We start from the raw sequence: 24,427 nt of genomic DNA on the forward strand, positions 1-24,427 counted from the left end.
GGAGAGAAAGTGGGGGAGGGAGGGAGAGAAAGTGGGGAAGGGAGGGAGAGAAAGTGGGGGAGGGGAGGGAGGAAGGGAGGGGAGGGAGAGAAAGTGGGGAGGGAGGGAGAGAAAGTGGGGGAGGGAGGGAGAGAAAGTGGGGGAGAGAAAGTGGGGGAGGGGAGGGAGAGAAAGTGGGGGAGGGGAGGGAGGAAGGGAGGGAGGGAGAGAAAGTGGGGGAGGGGAGGGAGGGGGAAGGGAGGGAGGGGGGGGAGGGAGAGAAAGTGGGGGAGGGAGGGAGAGAAAGTGGGGGAGGGAGGGAGAGAAAGTGGGGAGGGAGGGAGAGAAAGGGAAGGGAGGGAGAGAGAAAGTGGGGGAGGGGAGGGAGAGAAAGTGGGGGAGGGAGGGAGAAAGTGGGGGAGGGAGGGAGAGAAAGTGGGGGAGGGAAGGGAGAGAAAGGGGGAGGGGAGGGAGAGAAAGTGGGGGAGGGAGGGAGAGAAAGTGGGGGAGGGAGGGAGAGAAAGTGGGGGAGGGAGAGAAAGTGGGGGAGGGAGGGAGAGAAAGTGGGGGAGGGAAGGGAGGGAGGGAGAGAAAGTGGGGGAGGGGAGGGAGAGAAAGAGAGGGAGGGAGGGAGAGAAAGTGGGGGAGGGAGGGAGGCGGTCACAGAGTTACTCTTTAGAAGAACTAACATTTATCCATCTGTATCATAATAAACCTCATGGCCTTCTAGGGTCATTCAGACAGACTGGGACAGACGTTCTGGCTTCATCCCAAATGGTTCCCCATTCCCTATGTAGTGCACCACTTTAGACCCCGGCTGTAGGGGAATAAGGTGCCATTTGGGACATGGTTCAGTTGACATCAGGAGAGATCTAAGTCAGGAGTTGTTCCTCCATCTGTTGATGCTGATAACATTTTTAGAGACGTTGTTTTTCACTTCAGTGGTTTTCTCCCCCAGTCTTGTCTGGGGGTTGTAGTTCCAGAGACCAATGGACACCCTTCTCTCTGTTTTTTCTCCCTCTTCCTCTCCTCTCTGTCTCGGTCTCTCTCTCTCTGTCTCGGTCTCTCTCTCTCTGTCTCTCTCTCTGTGTCTCTCTCTCTGTGTCTCTGTGTCTCTGTCTGTCTCTCTGTGTCTCTGTCTCTGTCTCTCTCTGTGTCTCTGTGTCTCTCTCTCTGTCAGATGTGGATGAGTGTGAGCAGGGAGTGTGTGAGGAGTGTGTGAACACACCCGGTAGTTTCCGGTGTTTCTGTGACGGTCGGCAGGGCAAGAAGTTGAGCCACGACCTCAGGAGCTGTCAGGTAAAAAGTCCATTATCAAGACCCGTAGAAAACATTATCAAGACCCGTAGAAAACATTATCAAGACCCGTAGAAAACATTATCAAGACCCGTAGAAAACATTATCAAGACCCGTAGAAAACATTAACTAGACCCGTAGAAAACACCCCCTATCTGTTAGTCCGGGATTCAGTCAAAGGTTCATTATCGACAAGCAGCACTGCACTCTAGACCAGGGCTCCCAACCCTCTTCCTGGAGATCTACCGTCCTGTTGTCATGTCATCCAGAGCGTTGGTGACTGTAACTGTGCTGCTGGGAACAATTTACTTGTTTTTTTTGCCGACACTGGTTATATCCCCCACCTCTCTCCTCCTCCCCCTCTCTCTCCTCCCTTTCTCTCTCCTCTCTCTCCTCCCCTTCTCCCTCTCTCTCTCCTCCCCCACCTCTCTCCTCCCCTTCTCCTCCCTCTCTCTCTCCCTCTCTCTCTCCTCCCCTTCTCCTCCCTCTCTCTCCTCCCTCTCTCTCCCCCCTCTCTCCTCCCCTTCTCCTCCCTCTCTCTCCTCCCTCTCTCTCCCCCTCTCTCCTCCCTCTCTCTCCCCTCTCTCTCCTCCCCCCTCTCCTCCCTCTCTCTCCCCCACCCTCTCTCTCTCCCCCACCCTCTCTCTCCTCCCCCACCAGGAGATCACTACATGCGTCTCTCTCACCATGAAGAGGAACTCCCGTTCTCTCTACCTGGGCCGAATGTTCAGCGGAGTCCCAGTGGTCAGGCTACGCTTCCGCAGGAGAGTCCAGACTGGGTAGGCCTTACCTTTGACCTCTAACCTTTTAACCTTACTGCAGGAGAGTCCAGACTGGGTAGGCCTTACCTTTAACCTCTAACCTTTTAACCTTACCGCAGGAGAGTCCAGACTGGGTAGGCCTTACCTTTTAACCTTACTGCAGGAGAGTCCAGACTGGGTAGGCCTTACCTTTAACCTCTAACCTTTTAACCTTACTGCAGGAGAGTCCAGACTGGGATAGGCCTTACCTTTGACCTCTAACCTTTTAACCTTACTGCAGGAGAGTCCAGACTGGGTAGGCCTTACCTTTAACCTCTAACCTTTTAACCTTACTGCAGGAGAGTCCAGACTGGGTAGGCCTTACCTTTAACCTCTAACCTTTTAACCTTACTGCAGGAGAGTCCAGACTGGGTAGGCCTTACCTTTTAACCTTACTGCAGGAGAGTCCAGACTGGGTAGGCCTTACCTTTAACCTCTAACCTTTTAACCTTACTGCAGGAGAGTCCAGACTGGATAGGCCTTACCTTTGACCTCTAACCTTTTAACCTTACCGCAGGAGAGTCCAGACTGGGTAGGACTTACCTTTAACCTCTAACCTTTTAACCTTACTGCAGGAGAGTCCAGACTGGGTAGGCCTTACCTTTAACCTCTAACCTTTTAACCTTACTGCAGGAGAGTCCAGACTGGGTAGGCCTTACCTTTTAACCTTACTGCAGGAGAGTCCAGACTGGGTAGGCCTTACATTTTAACCTTACTGCAGGAGAGTCCAGACTGGGTAGGCCTTACCTTTAACCTCTAACCTTTTAACCTTACCGCAGGAGAGTCCAGACTGGGTAGGCCTTACCTTTAACCTCTAACCTTTTAACCTTACTGCAGGAGAGTCCAGACTGGGTAGGCCTTACCTTTTAACCTTACTGCAGGAGAGTCCAGACTGGGTAGGCCTTACCTTTAACCTCTAACCTTTTAACCTTACTGCAGGAGAGTCCAGACTGGGTAGGCCTTACCTTTAACCTCTAACCTTTTAACCTTACTGCAGGAGAGTCCAGACTGGGTAGGCCTTACCTTTAACCTCTAACCTTTTAACCTTACCGCAGGAGAGTCCAGACTGGGTAGGCCTTACCTTTAACCTCTAACCTTTAACCTTACCAGTCTCCTGAGGTTTCACCCTCTTTTCCAAGAGACCTGGAAAGATGCCAGCAAGGCATAAGCATTGTAAGGGTTCATAGTTCCAACCATAGTCTTGTCCCATTGTAGAATTATATTACATCCTGTCTTTGTCTCTCCCTCCTCTAGCTTCTCAGCTGAGTTTGACCTCCGTACCTTTGACCCAGAGGGGTCATCTTCTTCGCTGGTGGTCACCTGAACAGTTCCTGGATTGTTCTTGCAATGCATCATGGGAAACTGGAGCTGCAGCTGAGGAGGGGCCAGCCGGGTCACCAGCAGTGGGCCTGCCGTCAACGACGGACAGTGGAGAAAGGTCAGAGGTTATTCTGGGGTTTACAAGGTGGGGGTGGGGGGTAACTTATGGGTTGGGTCTCAATAGTCTAAAGTGGCATCTCCTCTCCTGAGGGGTCGTTGACTGGGGTGCATCCCAAATGGCCCCCTATTCCCTTTAACCTTGTTGGAGGAGTGTTACTGGGGACCTGGTCAGAATGTGTGCTGTATAGGAAATAGGATATCATTTGGGACTGAGACAATGTAGGATAAGAACGTGTCAAATGTTTTTTTGTTTTTTTTAACAATTGGAGCTCCTGTCTTTTCTGATTGGTCTGTAGATCTCAGTGGAGGAGCAGGGGCGGAGTCTGGTGATTAAGATTGACAGGGAAGCAGTGATGAAGATAGCTGTGAATGGAGATCTGTTCACCCTGAAGAAAGGCATGCATGAACTCAACCTGACTGTAGGGGGCGTCCCTTTCAAAGAGGACAGTCTCATCAACCAGGTTAGGGGGTGGGGTCTGTTCTTCTACAATCTCTGTTATGGGGAGATGTGCGTGTTGTGTTCTCTGCCTAATGTGTGTTCTCCAGGTGAACCCGAGGTTTGATGGCTGTATGCGTGAGTGGCGCTGGTTAACCGGAGAGGATACGTCCATTCAGGAGACCATCAGGTCTAATGACAACATGCAGTGTTTCAGTACAGAACAGCCCGGAACCTATTACCCTGGGACAGGCTTAACTCTGTTCAACATCACATATGGTGGGTGTGTGTGTGTGTGTGTGTGTGTGTGTGTGTGTGTGTGTGTGTGTGTGTGTGTGTGTGTGTGTGTGTGTGTGTGTGTGTGTGTGTGTGTAACCACATCTCTCCCCCAGCAGAGTCCCAGTCTCTGAGTATCCAGCAGAGTCCCAGTCTCTGAGTATCCAGCAGAGTCCCAGTCTCTGAGTATCCAGCAGAGTCCCAGTCTCTGAGTATCCAGCAGAGTCCCAGTCTCTGAGTATCCAGCAGAGTCCCAGTCTCTGAGTATCCAGCAGAGTCCCAGTCTCTGAGTATCCAGCAGAGTCCCAGTCTCTGAGTATCCAGCAGAGTCCCAGTCTCTGAGTATCCAGCAGAGTCCCAGTCTCTGAGTATCCAGCTGACTCTCATCTCTCTCCCCAGCAGAGTCCCAGTCTCTGAGTATCCAGCAGAGTCCCAGTCTCTGAGTATCCAGCAGAGTCCCAGTCTCTGAGTATCCAGCTGACTCTCATCTCTCTCCCCAGCAGAGTCCCAGTCTCTGAGTATCCAGCAGAGTCCCAGTCTCTGAGTATCCAGCAGAGTCCCAGTCTCTGAGTATCCAGCTGACTCTCATCTCTCCCCCAGCAGAGTCCCAGTCTCTGAGTATCCAGCAGAGTCCCAGTCTCTGAGTATCCAGCTGACTCTCATCTCTCTCCCCAGCAGAGTCCCAGTCTCTGAGTATCCAGCTGACTCTCATCTCTCTCCCCAGCAGAGTCCCAGTCTCTGAGTATCCAGCTGACTCTCATCTCTCTCCCCAGCAGAGTCCCAGTCTCTGAGTATCCAGCTGACTCTCATCTCTCTCCCCAGCAGAGTCCCAGTCTCTGAGTATCCAGCTGACTCTCATCTCTCTCCCCAGCAGAGTCCCAGTCTCTGAGTATCCAGCTGACTCTCATCTCTCTCCACAGCAGAGTCCCAGTCTCTGAGTATCCAGCTGACTCTCATCTCTCTCCACAGCAGAGTCCCAGTCTCTGAGTATCCAGCTGAGTCCCAGTCTCTGAGTATCCAGCTGACTCTCATCTCTCCCCCAGCAGAGTCCCAGTCTCTGAGTATCCAGCAGAGTCCCAGTCTCTGAGTATCCAGCTGACTCTCATCTCTCCCCCAGCAGAGTCGCAGTCTCTGAGTATCCAGCTGACTCTCATCTCTCTCCCCAGCAGAGTCCCAGTCTGAGTATCCAGCTGACTCTCATCTCTCTCCCCAACAGAGTCCCAGTCTCTGAGTATCCAGCTGACTCTCATCTCTCTCCCCAGCAGAGTCCCAGTCTCTGAGTATCCAGCTGACTCTCATCTCTCTCCCCAGCAGAGTCCCAGTCTCTGAGTATCCAGCTGACTCTCATCTCTCTCCCCAGCAGAGTCCCAGTCTCTGAGTATCCAGCTGACTCTCATCTCTCTCCCCAGCAGAGTCCCAGTCTCTGAGTATCCAGCTGAGTCCCAGTCTCTGAGTATCCAGCTGAGTCCCAGTCTCTGAGTATCCAGCAGAGTCCCAGTCTCTGAGTATCCAGCTGACTCTCATCTCTCTCCCCAGCAGAGTCCCAGTCTCTGAGTATCCAGCTGACTCTCATCTCTCTCCCCAGCAGAGTCCCAGTCTCTGAGTATCCAGCTGACTCTCATCTCTCTCCCCAGCAGAGTCCCAGTCTCTGAGTATCCAGCAGAGTCCCAGTCTCTGAGTATCCAGCTGACTCTCATCTCTCTCCCCAGCAGAGTCCCAGTCTCTGAGTATCCAGCAGAGTCCCAGTCTCTGAGTATCCAGCTGACTCTCATCTCTCTCCCCAGCAGAGTCCCAGTCTCTGAGTATCCAGCTGACTCTCATCTCTCTCCACAGCAGAGTCCCAGTCTCTGAGTATCCAGCTGACTCTCATCTCTCTCCCCAGCAGAGTCCCAGTCTCTGAGTATCCAGCAGAGTCCCAGTCTCTGAGTATCCAGCTGACTCTCATCTCTCTCCCCAGCAGAGTCCCAGTCTCTGAGTATCCAGCTGACTCTCATCTCTCTCCCCAGCAGAGTCCCAGTCTCTGAGTATCCAGCTGACTCTCATCTCTCTCCCCCAGCAGAGTCCCAGTCTCTGAGTATCCAGCTGACTCTGAGACCAGCCTCCACTGGTGGGGTTCTATTGGCCCTGGTTTATCAGGACAGCTGACTCTGTCCATCTCTCTCTCCCAGCAGAGACAACCCAGTCTCTGAGTATCCACGCTGTCTGTCTGTCTGATCAATTTGCTTTATTGGCCCAGCAATGAGTGAGAAAGTCTTTAGAGATTTACAATATTAACCAATATTGTCAGGGACAACAGTAACAACAATAATCAGTCAAAATAACCATTGAACGATAATAACAATGGAGGACATGTGCAGGTTGGATGGTTAGTCAGACACTGGCAGGCAGCAATGTAGTGCTCTGCCAACCCACTCTCTCTGCGTCCTCCCCCAACAGGAGTCCCAGTCTCATGAGGTCTTTGAAATCTTGAATAAGGGTTTCACATTTGGGGAAATGACACTCTCTCTAATTGTTTTATATTTTTGACATTTTGTCAGGAAATGCAGCTCCGTCTCAGGTTCTGCTGTTGTCGTTTTAGGGCCAGATAGCACTGCATTGTGTTTGTGTTTCCCAGTAAGCAATGTAGTTTTGTTTGGACTGTGTTGTAATTTGGTTTATTCTGATTGATTGATGTTCTGGTCCTGAGCTTCAGAGTCCCAGTCTGAACTCTGACCAGCTGGATCCAGGGACTGACTCTCATCTCTCCCCAGCATGAGTCCCAGTCTCTGAGTAGAACAGGTTTCTGAACTCAGGACCAGCTGGATCTCTTCAGTAGTTAGTAGAACAGGTTTGTGAACTCAGGACCAGCTGGATGAGGGACTGAGGCTTCAGTATGTTAGTAGAACAGGTTTGTGAACTCAGGACCAGCTGGATGAGGGGACTGAGGCTTCAGTATGTTAGTAGAACAGTGAACTCTGAGCTGGATGAGGGGACAGCTCAGATGTTAGTAGAACAGGTTTCTGAACTCCCCAGCAGGGTCCCAGTATCTTAGTAGAACAGCTGAACTCAGGACCAGCTGGATCTGAGGCTTCAGCATGTTAGTAGAACAGGTTAGTGAACTGAGGACCAGCTGGATCCAGGGGCTGACTCTAGAACATCTGAACTCTCCCAGGACCAGCTGGATAAGGGGACTGAGTCCCAGTGTTAGTAGAACAGTTTAGTATCAGGACCAGCTGGATGAGGGGACTGAGGCTTCAGTATGTTAGTAGAACAGGTTTGTGAACTCAGGACCAGCTGGATGAGGGGACTGAGGCTTCAGTATGTTAGTAGAACAGGTTAGTGAACTCAGGACCAGCTGGATAAGGGGACTGAGGCTTCAGTGTGTTAGTAGAACAGGAGTGAACCCAGACCAGCTGATAAGGGGTGAGGCTTCAGTGTGTTCTAGAACAGTTTAGTGAACTCAGGACCAGCTGGATGAGGGGTCTTCAGTGTGTTCTAGAACAGTTTAGTGAACTCAGGACCAGCTGAGGGGACTGAGGCTTCAGTATGTTAGTAGAACAGGTTAGTGAACCCAGGACCAGCTGGATGAGGGGACTGAGGCTTCAGTATGTTAGTAGAACAGGTTTGTGAACTCAGGACCAGCTGGATGAAGGGACTGAGGCTTCTGTTAGTAGAACAGGTTTGTGAACTCAGGACCAGCTGGATGAGGGGACTGAGGCTTCAGTATGTTAGTAGAACAGGTTTGTGAACTCAGGACCAGCTGGATGAGGGGACTGAGGCTTCAGTATGTTAGTAGAACAGGTTTGTGAACTCAGGACCAGCTGGATGAGGGGACTGAGGCTTCAGTATGTTAGTAGAACAGGTTCTGAACTCAGGACCAGCTGGATGAGGGGACTGAGGCTTCAGTATGTTAGTAGAACTGAACTCAGGACCAGCTGGATGAGGGACTGAGGCTTCAGTATGTTAGTAGAACAGGTTAGTGAATCAGGACCAGCTGGATAAGGGGACTGAGGCTTCAGTGTGTTAGTAGAACAGGTTAGTGAACTCAGGACCAGCAGGGGACAGAGGCTTCAGTGTGTTAGTAGAACAGGTTAGTGAACTCAGGACCAGCTGGATGAGGGGACTGAGGCTTCAGTAGAACAGTTTAGTGAACTCAGGACCAGCTGGATGAGGGGACTGAGGCTTCAGTATGTTAGTAGAACAGGTTAGTGAACTCAGGACCAGCTGGATGAAGGGACTGAGGCTTCAGTATGTTAGTAGAACAGGTTTGTGAACTCAGGACCAGCTGGATGAGGGGACTGAGGCTTCAGTGCGTTAGTAGAACAGGTTTGTGAACTCAGGACCAGCTGGATGAGGGGACTGAGGCTTCAGTATGTTAGTAGAACAGGTTAGTGAACTCAGGACCAGCTGGATGAGGGGACTGAAGCTTCAGTATGTTAGTAGAACAGGTTTCTGAACTCAGGACCAGCTGGATGAGGGGACTGAGGCTTCAGTGTGTTAGTAGAACAGTTTAGTGAACTCAGGACCAGCTGGATGAGGGGACTGAGGCTTCAGTATGTTAGTAGAACAGGTTAGTGAACTCAGGACCAGCTGGATGAAGGGACTGAGGCTTCAGTATGTTAGTAGAACAGGTTTGTGAACTCAGGACCAGCTGGATGAGGGGACTGAGGCTTCAGTGCGTTAGTAGAACAGGTTTGTGAACTCAGGACCAGCTGGATGAGGGGACTGAGGCTTCAGTATGTTAGTAGAACAGGTTAGTGAACTCAGGACCAGCTGGATGAGGGGACTGAAGCTTCAGTATGTTAGTAGAACAGGTTTCTGAACTCAGGACCAGCTGGATGAGGGGACTGAGGCTTCAGTGCGTTAGTAGAACAGGTTTGTGAACTCAGGACCAGCTGGATGAGGGGACTGAGGCTTCAGTATGTTAGTAGAACAGGTTAGTGAACTCAGGACCAGCTGGATGAGGGGACTGAGGCTTCAGTATGTTAGTAGAACAGGTTTCTGAACTCAGGACCAGCTGGATGAGGGGACTGAGGCTTCAGTATGTTAGTAGAACAGGTTTGTGAACTCAGGACCAGCTGGATGAGGGGACTGAGGCTTCAGTATGTTAGTAGAACAGGTTAGTGAACTCAGGACCAGCTGGATGAGGGGACTGAGGCTTCAGTGTGTTAGTAGAACAGTTTTGTGAACTCAGGACCAGCTGGATGAGGGGACTGAGGCTTCAGTGCGTTAGTAGAACAGGTTTGTGAACTCAGGACCAGCTGGATGAGGGGACTGAGGCTTCAGTATGTTAGTAGAACAGGTTTCTGAACTCAGGACCAGCTGGATGAGGGGACTGAGGCTTCAGTATGTTAGTAGAACAGGTTTGTGAACTCAGGACCAGCTGGATGAGGGGACTGAGGCTTCAGTATGTTAGTAGAACAGGTTAGTGAACTCAGGACCAGCTGGATAATGGGACTGAGGCTTCAGTGTGTTAGTAGAACAGGTTAGTGAACTCAGGACCAGCTGGATAAGGGGACTGAGGCTTCAGTGTGTTAGTAGAACAGTTTAGTGAACTCAGGACCAGCTGGATGAGGGGACTGAGGCTTCAGTATGTTAGTAGAACAGGTTTGTGAACTCAGGACCAGCTGGATGAGGGGACTGAGGCTTCAGTATGTTAGTAGAACAGGTTAGTGAACTCAGGACCAGCTGGATAAGGGGACTGAGGCTTCAGTGTGTTAGTAGAACAGGTTAGTGAACTCAGGACCAGCTGGATAAGGGGACTGAGGCTTCAGTGTGTTAGTAGAACAGTTTAGTGAACTCAGGACCAGCTGGATGAGGGGACTGAGGCTTCAGTGTGTTAGTAGAACAGTTTAGTGAACTCAGGACCAGCTGGATGAGGGGACTGAGGCTTCAGTATGTTAGTAGAACAGGTTAGTGAACTCAGGACCAGCTGGATGAGGGGACTGAGGCTTCAGTATGTTAGTAGAACAGGTTTGTGAACTCAGGACCAGCTGGATGAAGGGACTGAGGCTTCAGTGTGTTAGTAGAACAGGTTTGTGAACTCAGGACCAGCTGGATGAGGGGACTGAGGCTTCAGTATGTTAGTAGAACAGGTTTGTGAACTCAGGACCAGCTGGATGAGGGGACTGAGGCTTCAGTATGTTAGTAGAACAGGTTTGTGAACTCAGGACCAGCTGGATGAGGGGACTGAGGCTTCAGTATGTTAGTAGAACAGGTTTGTGAACTCAGGACCAGCTGGATGAGGGGACTGAGGCTTCAGTATGTTAGTAGAACAGGTTTGTGAACTCAGGACCAGCTGGATGAGGGGACTGAGGCTTCAGTATGTTAGTAGAACAGGTTAGTGAACTCAGGACCAGCTGGATAAGGGGACTGAGGCTTCAGTGTGTTAGTAGAACAGGTTAGTGAACTCAGGACCAGCTGGATAAGGGGACTGAGGCTTCAGTGTGTTAGTAGAACAGGTTAGTGAACTCAGGACCAGCTGGATGAGGGGACTGAGGCTTCAGTGTGTTAGTAGAACAGTTTAGTGAACTCAGGACCAGCTGGATGAGGGGACTGAGGCTTCAGTATGTTAGTAGAACAGGTTAGTGAACTCAGGACCAGCTGGATGAAGGGACTGAGGCTTCAGTATGTTAGTAGAACAGGTTTGTGAACTCAGGACCAGCTGGATGAGGGGACTGAGGCTTCAGTGCGTTAGTAGAACAGGTTTGTGAACTCAGGACCAGCTGGATGAGGGGACTGAGGCTTCAGTATGTTAGTAGAACAGGTTAGTGAACTCAGGACCAGCTGGATGAGGGGACTGAAGCTTCAGTATGTTAGTAGAACAGGTTTCTGAACTCAGGACCAGCTGGATGAGGGGACTGAGGCTTCAGTGTGTTAGTAGAACAGTTTAGTGAACTCAGGACCAGCTGGATGAGGGGACTGAGGCTTCAGTATGTTAGTAGAACAGGTTAGTGAACTCAGGACCAGCTGGATGAAGGGACTGAGGCTTCAGTATGTTAGTAGAACAGGTTTGTGAACTCAGGACCAGCTGGATGAGGGGACTGAGGCTTCAGTGCGTTAGTAGAACAGGTTTGTGAACTCAGGACCAGCTGGATGAGGGGACTGAGGCTTCAGTATGTTAGTAGAACAGGTTAGTGAACTCAGGACCAGCTGGATGAGGGGACTGAAGCTTCAGTATGTTAGTAGAACAGGTTTCTGAACTCAGGACCAGCTGGATGAGGGGACTGAGGCTTCAGTGCGTTAGTAGAACAGGTTTGTGAACTCAGGACCAGCTGGATGAGGGGACTGAGGCTTCAGTATGTTAGTAGAACAGGTTAGTGAACTCAGGACCAGCTGGATGAGGGGACTGAGGCTTCAGTATGTTAGTAGAACAGGTTTCTGAACTCAGGACCAGCTGGATGAGGGGACTGAGGCTTCAGTATGTTAGTAGAACAGGTTTGTGAACTCAGGACCAGCTGGATGAGGGGACTGAGGCTTCAGTATGTTAGTAGAACAGGTTAGTGAACTCAGGACCAGCTGGATGAGGGGACTGAGGCTTCAGTGTGTTAGTAGAACAGTTTTGTGAACTCAGGACCAGCTGGATGAGGGGACTGAGGCTTCAGTGCGTTAGTAGAACAGGTTTGTGAACTCAGGACCAGCTGGATGAGGGGACTGAGGCTTCAGTATGTTAGTAGAACAGGTTAGTGAACTCAGGACCAGCTGGATGAGGGGACTGAGGCTTCAGTGTGTTAGTAGAACAGTTTTGTGAACTCAGGACCAGCTGGATGAGGGGACTGAGGCTTCAGTGTGTTAGTAGAACAGGTTTGTGAACTCAGGACCAGCTGGATGAGGGGACTGAGGCTTCAGTATGTTAGTAGAACAGGTTAGTGAACTCAGGACCAGCTGGATAAGGGGACTGAGGCTTCAGTGTGTTAGTAGAACAGGTTAGTGAACTCAGGACCAGCTGGATAAGGGGACTGAGGCTTCAGTGTGTTAGTAGAACAGTTTAGTGAACTCAGGACCAGCTGGATGAGGGGACTGAGGCTTCAGTGTGTTAGTAGAACAGGTTAGTGAACTCAGGACCAGCTGGATGAGGGGACTGAGGCTTCAGTATGTTAGTAGAACAGGTTAGTGAACTCAGGACCAGCTGGATGAGGAGACTCTTATTTGGTCAGCTCCTGGTATTGCAGGGCTCTGTAATGATATGTCACTGTATGTTTCTAAAACTGAATTGTTTTAAAAAGTTTTTATTAATGGATATTGGTCTAATTCTGCCCTGCATGCATGGCTGCCTGACTCGCTGTCTGACTCTGACCTCTGTCTGTCTGACCTCTGTCTGGCTGTCAGAATTCATGTTTTGTTTGTGTCGAGTGTGATGTCTGTCTGTCTGTCTGTCTGACCTCTGTCTGGCTGTCTGAATTCATGTTTTGTTTGTGTCGAGTGTGATGTCTGTCTGACTGTCTGTTTCTCCCCCCCCCCCAGTATGTCCTGGTCTCTGTGGGTGATGTGATCGTGGCCAGCGCCCCGGCCTTCCTGTGTGATGCAGAGGTTCATGAGGTCAATGTGACGGTCAGTGGGAACATGACCATACTAGAGGTGGACGGTCAGCCTGGACAGAGTCACACCACACCTGGACAGGAGACGGTTGACCTCAGCCTGCCTTCAACCACCTTTATAGGAGGGCTCCCCGGTGAGTTAGACAGGTATAGGAGGGCTCCCCGGTGAGTTAGACAGGTATAGGAGGGCTCCCCGGTGAGGTAGACTGGTATGGGAGGGCTCCCGGTGAGGTAGACTGGTATGGGAGGGCTCCCCGGTGAGTTATGGGACAGGTATAGGAGGGCTCCCGGTGAGGTAGTTATGGGAGGGCTCCCGGTGAGTTAGACTGGTATGGGAGGGCTCCCCGGTGAGTTAGACGGGTATAGGAGGGCTCCCCGGTGAGGTAGACTGGTATGGGAGGGCTCCCCGGTGAGTTAGACGGGTATAGGAGGGCTCCCCGGTGAGGTAGACTGGTATGGGAGGGCTCCCGGTGAGTTAGACTGGTATGGGAGGGCTCCCCGGTAGGAGGGCTCCCGGTGAGTTAGACTGGTATAGGAGGGCTCCCCGGTGAGTTAGACGGGTATAGGAGGGCTCCCCGGTGAGGAGGGCTCCCGGTGAGGTAGACGGGTATAGGGCTCCCTGGTGAGGTAGACTGGTATGGGAGAGATCCCCGGTGAAGTAGACGGGTATGGGAGGGCTCCCCGGTGAGGTAGACTGGTATGGGAGGGCTCCCCGGTGAGTTAGACTGGTATGGGAGGGCTCCCCGGTGAGTTAGACGGGTATAGGAGGGCTCCCCGGTGAGTTAGACGGGTATAGGAGGGCTCCCCGGTGAGTTAGACTGGGTATAGGAGGGCTCCCCGGTGAGTTGACGGGTTAGACTGGTAGGTAGACGGGAGGGCTCCCTGGTGAGGTAGACCGGTGAAGTAGACGGGTATGGGAGGGCTCCCAGGTGAGTTAGACGGGTATAGGAGGGCTCCCCGGTGAGTTAGACGGGTATAGGAGGGCTCCCGGTGAGGTAGACGGGTATAGGAGGGCTCCCCCGGTAGACTGGTATAGGAGGGCTCCCCGGTGAGGTAGACTGGTATAGGAGGGCTCCCCGGTGAGGTAGACGGGTATGGGAGAGATCCCCGGTGAGGTAGACAGGTATAGGAGGGCTCCCCGGTGAGTTAGACTGGTATAGGAGGGCTCCCCGGTGAGTTAGACAGGTATAGGAGGGCTCCCCGGTGAGTTAGACTGGTATAGGAGGGCTCCCCGGTGAGTTAGACGGGTATAGGAGGGCTCCCGGTGAGTTAGACAGGTATAGGAGGGCTCCCGGTGAGTTAGACAGGTATAGAGGGCTCCCCGGTGAGGTAGACTGGTATAGGAGGGCTCCCGGTGAGGTAGACGGGTATAGGAGGGCTCCCCGGTGAGGTAGACTGGTATGGGAGGGCTCCCGGTGAGTTAGACGGGTATAGGAGGGCTCCCCGGTGAGGTAGACTGGTATAGGAGGGCTCCCCGGTGAGGTAGACGGGTATAGGAGGGCTCCCCGGTGAGGTAGACTGGTATAGGAGGGCTCCCCGGTGAGGTAGACTGGTATGGGAGGGCTCCCCGGTGAGGTAGACTGGTATGGGAGGGCTCCCCGGTGAGTTAGACGGGTATAGGAGGGCTCCCCGGTGAGGTAGACTGGTATGGGAGGGCTCCCCGGTGAGTTAGACTGGTATGGGAGGGCTCCCCGGTGAGTTAGACGGGTATAGGAGGGCTCCCCGGTGAGGTAGACTGGTATGGGAGGGCTCCCCGGTGAGTTAGACGGGTATAGGAGGGCTCCCCGGTGAGGTAGACTGGTATGGGAGGGCTCCCCGGTGAGTTAGACTGGTATGGGAGGGCTCCCCGGTGAGTTAGACGGGTATAGGAGGGCTCCCCGGTGAGTTAGACGGGTATAGGAGGGCTCCCCGGTGAGTTAGACGGGTATAGGAGGGCTCCCCGGTGAGTTAGACGGGTATAGGAGGGCTCCCCGGTGAGGTAGACGGGTATAGGGCTCCCTGGTGAGGTAGACTGGTATAGATCCCCGGTGAAGTAGACGGGTATGGGAGGGCTCCCAGGTGAGTTAGACGGGTATAGGAGGGCTCCCCGGTGAGTTAGACGGGTATAGGAGGGCTCCCCGGTGAGGTAGACGGGTATAGGAGGGCTCCCCAGTGAGGTAGACTGGTATAGGAGGGCTCCCCGGTGAGGTAGACTGGTATAGGAGGGCTCCCCGGTGAGGTAGACGGGTATGGGAGAGATCCCCGGTGAGGTAGACTGGTATGGGAGGGCTCCCCGGTGAGGTAGACGGGTATGGGAGGGCTCCCCGGTGAGGTAGACGGGTATAGGAGGGCTCCCCGGTGAGGTAGACGGGTATAGGAGGGCTCCCCGGTGAGGTAGACTGGTATAGGAGGGCTCCCCGGTGAGGTAGACGGGTATAGGCAGAGGGAGACATGTAACACACACTCATTACTACTGTACTCTAGACAAACACCCCACACACACACACACACACACAGTTTCACCATTACTATTAACCACTTCTCCTGGTGTCATTAATTTCCATTCTGACCTGTGACCTCTAACCCCTGTACCAGACGTGCCCCTGGTGTCGACCCTGGTGTCGTCGTTCTACCGCGGCTGCATGGAGGTGACGATCAACGGCCTGGCTCTGGACCTGGACGAGGCCTTCCACAAACACAACGACATCCGCTCCCACTCCTGCCCTCTGCTGGGGGGGGCCTTGTGACCGCTGCAGTCCCCTTCAGCCCCGTCCTCACTGGAGCAGGGGGGAGTTGCCCCGAGACACTGATCTTGGGTCAGTTTGACATTTCCCCCACAGATGGTTAAGGTTAGGATTAGGGGGAGTGGAAGCTGATCCTAGATCTGTAGCAAGGGGAGACTTCACCCCGTCCACTACAGTCCACCATAACCCACAGGGCCTTAACCTAAGCAAGGACTGAGTCCCAAATAGCACTCTATTCCCTATATGACCCCTATGGGTTCTGGTCAAAACTAGTGCACTATTTAGGGAATAGGGTGCCATTTGGAATGTACCCAGGAGCTGGCCGTGTGGCCAACCCTTCTCCTGACCAACCCTCAGTCATTCTGCCCTCAGCGTGATTGAATGTAGGAGCAGCACTCTCACATCTGAGGTTGCAGGTGCGTAGGAAAATTCAGTGATGTCTCGAAAACAAAAATCCAATATTTCACACGGCTCTTGACCGTATGTTTTAGTGTAATGAGCTCATGTATCGGCCTTCGTCAGAGCTCACGGTGATCAAACTGGATCCATAAGTGGAATAACTGGCAGTACTCCAGAAGAGGTTTGGTCAACTGACCCAGTCCATTGTGGAACAAACCCTATAAGGTGTGTGGGGGTGTAATTCAGTAGCACAAGGCTTTGTTGTTGTAAAACTTGCACACCATCGCAGGTGAAAATGGACTGAGTTTAATAAAAACATCTGTTCGGTGCTTTTCCAACTTAATGCAAACTTAGTCTACCTGCAATTTAGCTCTGCACACTGCCTACAGATTACAGCATATGGCTCTGCCTTCTGTTAATATGACCCCATTAAAGACCCTTCCTTCCCCTCCCAAACCATGCTTCTAGTCCTCTGTAGTTACATCCACCCACCGTCAGCCAATGAAACACTCCATTACTGTCCCCCTTTCACATGCCCCGCCCTCCTTCCCTCAGTATCACCAATCAGCACACGCCAGGAACACACTTTAAGCCAATCAGACGAGGCGAATTAACATGCAGTAACCAATCAGACACACGGGGGAGGGCATCAAGAGCACTGCTTCACCACACTGAGCTACTGAGAGAATAGGAGTGGAAGTGTTGTAATATACTGTATGTGTAAATAATGTGATGCTTTTTAGAAAAAAAGACAAAAGGAAATAAAGACCTGAACGCATTGAGATAATCACCCAAAACAGGTCCACTTCTCTCCAGAATGTCAGAACAAACATCTTTCATTAGGCCAGAAAGGGCTACAGTATTTCCTCCTCTGGGATCGAGAGTTTCTGATGAGTTTCACAATGGAGCGATGGATGTTTTCCTCCTCTGTGTTGTGTGTTTATTATACTATAGGTTTGTTTCGCTGCTGATTTGTTCTCCTGTCTTTTAGTCTTTACATCCCTGATCACATCAATTCAGTCTGATTTGAAAACGTAATAAAGATGATGACATGGGAGTTTTAAAACTGGTTGTGGAGAGATTTATTTTTTCATTGTGCTGCTCATTATGTCTTAGCCCAGTGTGACCATGATAATGTCCCAAATGGGACCCGATGTCGTCCGCTAGGTTTGAACAGGGCCCTGGTCATCAGAGCTGAACACTGCAACTACATCACATGACCACTAGGTGGAACCAGAAGCGTAATAACAAATCACTTGGTTCAGTCAGTATTTTTTAATCATGTAAAACATTTTAATACCGGGATCCCACCACAGTGAGAAAAGTTGGTTCACATTTCAAACATTTGGTTCTCCTCTCAATTTATGTTCCAGTTAATCTCTGACCCAAGCCCTTCTCTCTGACCCAAGCCCTTCTCTCTGACCCAAGCCCTTCTCTCTGACCCAAGCCCTTCTCTCTGACCCAAGCCCTTCTCTCTGACCCAAGCCCTACTCTCTGACCCAAGCCCTTCTCTCTGACCCAAGCCCTTCTCTCTGACCCAAGCCCTTCTCTCTGACCCAAGCCCTTCTCTCTGACCCAAGCCCTTCTCTCTGACCCAAGCCCTACTCTCTGACCCAAGCCCTTCTCTCTGACCCAAGCCCTACTCTCTGACCCAAGCCCTTCTCTCTGACCCAAGCCCTTCTCTCTGACCCAAGCCCTTCTCTCTGACCCAAGCCCTTCTCTCTGACCCAAGCCCTACTCTCTGACCCAAGCCCTTCTCTCTGACCCAAGCCCTTCTCTCTGACCCAAGCCCTACTCTCTGACCCAAGCCCTTCTCTCTGACCCAAGCCCTTCTCTCTGACCCAAGCCCTACTCTCTGACCCAAGCCCTTCTCTCTGACCCAAGCCCTTCTCTCTGACCCAAGCCCTTCTCTCTGACCCAAGCCCTTCTCTCTGACCCAAGCCCTTCTCTCTGACCCAAGCCCTTCTCTCTGACCCAAGCCTTTCTCTCTGACCCAAGCCCTTCTCTCTGACCCAAGCCCTTCTCTCTGACCCAAGCCCTTCCTTCTCTCTGACCCAAGCCCTTCCTTCTCTCTGACCCAAGCCCTTCCTTCTCTCTGACCCAAGCCCTACTCTCTGACCCAAGCCCTTCCAACTCTCTGACCCAAGCCCTTCTCTCTGACCCAAGCCCTTCTCTCTGACCCAAGCCCTTCTCTCTGACCCAAGCCTTTCTCTCTGACCCAAGCCCTTCTCTCTGACCCAAGCCCTTCTCTCTGACCCAAGCCCTTCCTTCTCTCTGACCCAAGCCCTTCCTTCTCTCTGACCCAAGCCCTTCCTTCTCTCTGACCCAAGCCCCTACTCTCTGACCCAAGCCCTTCCAACTCTCTGACCCAAGCCCTACTCTCTGACCCAAGCCCTACTCTCTGACCCAAGCCCTACTCTCTGACCCAAGCCCTACTCTCTGACCCAAGCTCTTCTCTCTGACCCAAGCCCTTCCTCTCTGACCCAAGCCCTACTCTCTGACCCAAGCCCTACTCTCTGACCCAAGCCCTTCTCTCTGACCCAAGCCCTTCCTACTCTCTGACCCAAGCCCTTTCTCTTTGACCCAAGCCCTTCCTACTCTGACCCAAGCCCTACTCTCTGACCCAAGCCCTTCTCTCTGACCCAAGCCCTTCTCTCTGACCCAAGCCCTTCCTTCTCTGACCCAAGCCCTTCTCTCTGACCCAAGCCCTTCTCTCTGACTGAACCAAGCCCTTCCTAATCTCTGACCCAAGCCCTTCTCTCTGACCCAAGCCCTTCCTACTCTCTGACCCAAGCCCTTCCTACTCTCTGACCCAAGCCCTTCTCTTTGACCCAAGCCCTTCTCTCTGACCCAAGCCCTTCTCTTTGACCCAAGCCCTTCTCTCTGACCCAAGCCCTTCTCTCTGACCCAAGCCCTTCCAACTCTCTGACCCAATCTCTTCTCTCTGACCCAAGCCCTTCCTACTCTGACCCAAGCCATTCCTACTCTCTGACCCAAGCCCTTCCAACTCTCTGACCCAAGCCCTTCCTACTCTGACCCAAGCCCTTCCTAATCTCTGACCAAAGCCCTTACCAACTCTTTGACCCAAGCCCTTCCTACTCTTTGACCCAAGCCCTTCCTACTCTTTGACCCAAGCCCTTCCTACTCTTTGACCCAAGCCCTTCCTACTCTTTGACCCAAACCTTTCCTACTCTCTGACCCAAGCCCTTCCTACTCTCTGACCCAAGCCCTTCCTACTCTCTGACCCAAGCCCTTCCTACTCTCTGACCCAAGCCCTTCCTACTCTCTGACCCAAGCCCTTCCTACTCTTTGAACCAAGCCCTTCCTACTCTTTGACCCAAGCCCTTCCTACTCTTTGACCCAAGCCCTTCCTACTCTTTGACCCAAGCCCTTCCTACTCTTTGACCCAAGCCCTTCCTACTCTTTGACCCAAGCCCTTCCTACTCTCTGAACCAAGCCCTCCCTTCTCACTGAACCAAGCCCTTCCTTCTCACTGAACCAAGCCCTTCCTTCTCACTGAACCAAGCCCTTCCTTCTCACTGAACCAAGCCCTTCCTTCTCACTGAACCAAGCCCTTCCTTCTCACTGAACCAAACCCTTCCTTCTCACTGACCCAAACCCTTCCTAATCTCTGAACCAAGCCCTTCCTACTCTCTGAACCAAGCCCTTCCTACTCTCTGAACCAAGCCCTTCCTACTCTCTGAACCAAGCCCTTCCTTCTCACTGACCCAAGCCCTTCCTACTCTCTGAACCAAGCCCTTCCTACTCTCTGAACCAAGCCCTTCCTTCTCACTGACCCAAGCTCTTCCTAATCTCTGAACTAAGCCCTTCCTACTCTCTGAACCAAGCCCTTCCTTCTCACTGAACCAAGCCCTTCCTAATCTCTGAACCAAGCCCTTCCTACTCTCTGACCCAAGCCCTTCCTAATCTCTGAACCAAGCCCTTCCTAATCTCTGAACCAAGCCCTTCCTACTCTCTGACCCAAGCCCTTCCTACTCTCTGACCCAGGCCCTTCCTACTCTCTGACCCAGGCCCTTCCTACTCTCTGACCCAAGCCCTTCCTACTCTCTGACCCAAGCCCTTCTCTTTGACCCAAGCCCTTCCTACTCTGACCCAAGCCCTACTCTCTGACCCAAGCCCTTCTCTCTGACCCAAGCCCTTCTCTCTGACCCAAGCCCTACTCTCTGACCCAAGCCCTTCTCTCTGACCCAAGCCCTTCTCTCTGACCCAAGCCCTTCTCTCTGACCCAAGCCCTTCTCTCTGACCCAAGCCCCTCTGACCCAAGCCCTCTCTGACCCAAGCCCTTCCTACTCTCTGACCCAAGCCCTTCTCTTTGACCCAAGCCCTTCCTACTCTCTGACCCAGGCCCTTCCTACTCTCTGACCCAAGCCCTTCCTACTCTCTGACCCAGGCCCTTCCTACTCTCTCTCTCAAATTTCTATTTCAGTTTGGACACACCTACTCATTCTAGTTTTTTTTTGTGTAACTATTTTCTACATTGTAGAATAATATTGAAGACATCAAAACTATGAAATAACATATGGAAACATGTAGTATCCAAATATGAGATTCTTCAAAGTATCCAACCTTTGCCTTGACAGCTTTGCACACTTTTGGCATTCTCTCAACCAGCTTCATGAGGTAGTCACCTGGAATGCATTTTAATTAACAGGTGTGCCTTAAGTTAATTTGTGTAATTTCTTTCCCTCTTAATGCGTTTGAGCCAATCAGTTGTGTTGTGACCAGGTAGGGTTGGTATACAGAATATAGGCCTATTTGGTAAAAGACCAAGTCCATGTTATGGCAAGAACAGCTCAAATAAACAAAGAGAAACGACAGTCCATCATTACTTTAAGACTTGAAGGTCAGTCAATACGGAACATGTCAAGCACTATGATGAAACTGGCTCTCATCAGGACCGGCCAAAGGAAAGGAAGACCCAGAGTTACCTCTGCTGCAGAGGATACGTTCATTAGAGTTTTCCAGCCTCAGAAATTGCAGCACAAATAAATGCTTCACAGAGTTCAAGTAACGGACACATCTCAACATCAACTGTTCAGAGACAGGCCTTCAAATCAAATGTTATTGGTCACATTCACATGTTCAGCAAATGTTAATGCAAGTGTAGCGAAATGCTTGTGCTTCTAGTTCTGACAGTGCAGTAATATCTAACAAATTCACAACGACTGCCTTACACACCCGAATGTAAAGGCATGAATAAGATAATGTACATACATATATGGATGAGAGATGGCCGTGCGGCATAGGCAAGATGCAGTAGATGATACAGTATACATGAGATGTGTAGGATATGTAGACATTATTAAAGTGATTAGTGAAACCTTTATTACATCCATTTATGAAATGTATTAAAGTGGCCAGAGATTTGAGTCTGTATGTTGGCAGCAGCCACTCAATGCTAGTGATGGCTGTTTAACAGTCTGATGGCCTTGAGATAGAAGCTGTTTTTCAGTCTCTCGGTCCCAGCTTTGACGCACCCGTACTGACCTCGCCTTCTGGATGATAGTGGGGTGAACAGGCAGTGGCTCGGGTGGGTGTTGTCCTTGATGATCTTTATGGCCTTCCTGTGACATCGGGTGCTGTAGGTGTCCTGGAGAGCAGGTAGTTTGCCCCCGGTGATGCGTTGTGCAGACCTCACTACCAATCTTGAGAGCCTTACGGTTGTGGGCGGAGCAGTTGCCGTACCAGGCGGTGATACAGCCCGACAGGATGCTCTCGATTGTGCATCTGTAAAAGTTTGTGAGTGTTTTAAGTGACAAGCCAAATTTCTTCAGCCTCCTGAGGTTGAAGAGGCGCTGTTGCACCTTCTTCACCACACTGTCTGTGTGGGTGGACCATTTCAGTTTGTCCGTGATGTGTACGCCGAGGATCTTAAAATGTTCCACTTTCTACACTACTGTCCCGTCGATGTGGATGGGGGGCTGCTCCCTCTGCTGTTTCCTGAAGTCCACAATAATTTCCTTTGTTTTGTTGACTTTGAGTGAGAGGTTGTTTTCCTGACACCACACTCCGAGTGCCCTCACCTCCTCCCTGTAGGCCGTCTCATCGTTGTTGGTAATCAAGCCTACCACTATAGTGTCGTCAGCAAACTTGATGATTGAGTTGGAGGCGTGCGTGGCCACGCAGTCGTGGGTGAACAGGGAGTACAGGAGAGGGCTGAGAACACACCCTTGTGGGGCCCCAGTGTTGAGTATCAGCGGGGTGAAGATGTTGTTGCCTCACCACCTGGGGGCGGCCCGTCAGAAAGACCAGGACCCAGTTGCACAGAGTGGGGTCGAGACCCAGGGTCTCAAGCTTAATGACGAGTTTGGAGGGTACTATGGTGTTAAATGCTGAGCTGTAGTCAATGAACAGCATTCTTACATAGGTATTCCTCTTGTCCAGATGAGATAGGCAGTCTGTGGACCTCTTGGGGCGGTAAGAAAATTGGAGTGGGTCTATAGGGTATCAGGTAGGGTATAAGGTAGGGTATCAGGGTATAGGGGTGTCAGGTAGGGTATCAGGTAGGGTGTCAGGTAGGGTGTCAGGTAGGGTGTCAGGTAGAGTGACAGGTAGGGTGGAGGTGACATGATCCTTGACTAGTCTCTCAAAGCACTTCGTGATGACAGCAGTGAGTGCTATGCGGCGATAGTCATTTAGTTCAGTTACTGCTGGTCATTTATGCTGGTCATTTATGAATATTTGAACATCTTGGCCATGTTCTGTTATAATCTCCACCCGGCACAGCCAGAAGAGGACTGGCCACCCCACATAGCCTGGTTCCTCTCTAGGTTTCTTTCTAGGTTTTGGCCTTTCTAGGGAGTTTTTCACCTGCATTGCTTGCTGTTTGGGGTTTTAGGCTGGGTTTCTGTACAGCACTTTGAGATATCAGATGATGTACGAAGGACTATATAAATAAATTTGATTTGAAATTTGATTTGAGTTACCTTAGCTTTCTTGGGAACAGGAACAATGGTGGCCATATTGAACCATGTGGGCACAGCTGACTGGGATAGGGATTGATTGAATATGTCCGTAAACACACCAGCCAGCTGGTCTGCGCATGCTCTGAGGACGCGGCTAGGGATGCCGTCTGGACCGGCAGCCTTGCGAGGGTTAACACGTTTAAATGTTTTACTCACGTTAGCCACGGTGAATGAGAGCCCACAGGCTTTGGTAGCGGGCCATGTCAGTGGCACTGTATTGTCCTCAAAGCGAGCAAAGAAGTTGTTTAGTTTGTCTGGGAGCAAGACGTCCGCGACAGGAATGGTTTTCTTTTTGTAATCCGTGATTGATTGTAGACCCTGCCACATACGTCTCGTGTTTGAGCCGTTGAATTGCAACTCTACTTTGTCTCTATACTGACGCCTTGCTTGTTTGATTGCCTTGCGGAGGGAATAGCTACACTGTTTGTATTCGGTTATGTTTACAGTTGCCTTGCCCTGATTAAAAGCTGTGGTTCGAGCTTTCAGTTTTGCACGAATGCTGCCATCAATCCACGGTTTCTGGTTAGGGAAGGTTTTAATAGTCACAGTGGGTACAACATCACCGATGCACTTGCTAACAAACTCCCTCACCGAGTCAGTGTATACATCAATATTATTGTCTGAGGCTACCCGGAACATGATCGAAGCAATCTTGAAGCGTGGAATCTGATTGGTCAGACCAGCATTGGATAGACCTGAGCATGGGCGTTTCCTGTTTTAGTGTCTGTCTATAGGCAGGGGGCAACAAAATGGAGTCATGGTCAGATTTGCTGAAGGGAGGGAGGGCTTTGTATGCATCGTGGAAGTTAGAGTAGCAATGGTCCAGAATGCTACCAGCCCGCGTCGCGCATTCGATATGCTGATAGAGTTTAGGGAGCCTTGTGGCCTCATGGTCAAATTTCTACAGGGCACCAATAAGAAGAAGAGACTTGCTTGGGCCAAGACACACGAGCAATGGACATTAGACCGGTGGAAATCTGTCCTTTGGTCTGATGAGTGAAAATGTTTGATTTTTGGTTCCAACCGATGTGTCTTTGTGAGACGAAGAGTAGGTGAATGGCTGATCTCCACATGTGTGGTTCCCACCGTAAAGCATGGAGGAGGTGTGATGGCGTGGGGTTGCTTTGCCGGTGAACTGTCTGTGATTTATTTAGAATTCAAGGCACACTTAACCAGCATGGCTACCACAGCATTCTGCAGCGATATGCCACCCCAGCTGGTTTGCGCTTAATGGGACTATAATTTATTTTTCAACAGGACAATGATCCAACACACCTCCAGGCTGTGTAAGGGCTATTATACCAAGAAGGAACGTGATGGAGTACTGCATCAGATGACCTGGCCTCCACAATCTCCCGACCTCAACCCAATTGAGATGGTTTGGATGAGTTGGGACCACAGAGTGAGGGAAAAGCAGCCAACAAGTGCTCAGCATATGTGGGAACTCTTTCAAGACTGTTGGAAAAGTATTCCAGGTGAAGCTGGTTGAGAGAATACCAAGTGTGTGCAAAGCTGTCATCAAGGCAAAGGGGTGGCTATTTTGAAGAATCTAAAATATATTTAGATTTGTTTGACA

The 24,427-nt window shown here is 51.2% G+C and overlaps 1 pseudogene across 1 annotated transcript in view; it reads left to right on the top strand.

Annotated features, from left to right (window-relative positions):
• Positions 1 to 16,931, top strand: part of LOC124022053 — a 40,584-nt pseudogene extending 23,653 nt beyond the window's left edge. Inside the window, exons 8-14 of the transcript XR_006836335.1 lie at positions 1,160 to 1,278; positions 1,936 to 2,054; positions 3,330 to 3,513; positions 3,812 to 3,976; positions 4,062 to 4,230; positions 12,665 to 12,877; positions 15,318 to 16,931. The product of XR_006836335.1 is annotated as a growth arrest-specific protein 6-like (transcript). The remainder of the gene's footprint in view (positions 1 to 1,159; positions 1,279 to 1,935; positions 2,055 to 3,329; positions 3,514 to 3,811; positions 3,977 to 4,061; positions 4,231 to 12,664; positions 12,878 to 15,317) is intronic.
• Positions 16,932 to 24,427: the final 7,496 nt, after the last annotated feature.

Source organism: Oncorhynchus gorbuscha, unplaced genomic scaffold (assembly GCF_021184085.1).
Source record: "Oncorhynchus gorbuscha isolate QuinsamMale2020 ecotype Even-year unplaced genomic scaffold, OgorEven_v1.0 Un_scaffold_1282, whole genome shotgun sequence".
NCBI classification, from domain to species: domain Eukaryota; kingdom Metazoa; phylum Chordata; class Actinopteri; order Salmoniformes; family Salmonidae; genus Oncorhynchus; species Oncorhynchus gorbuscha.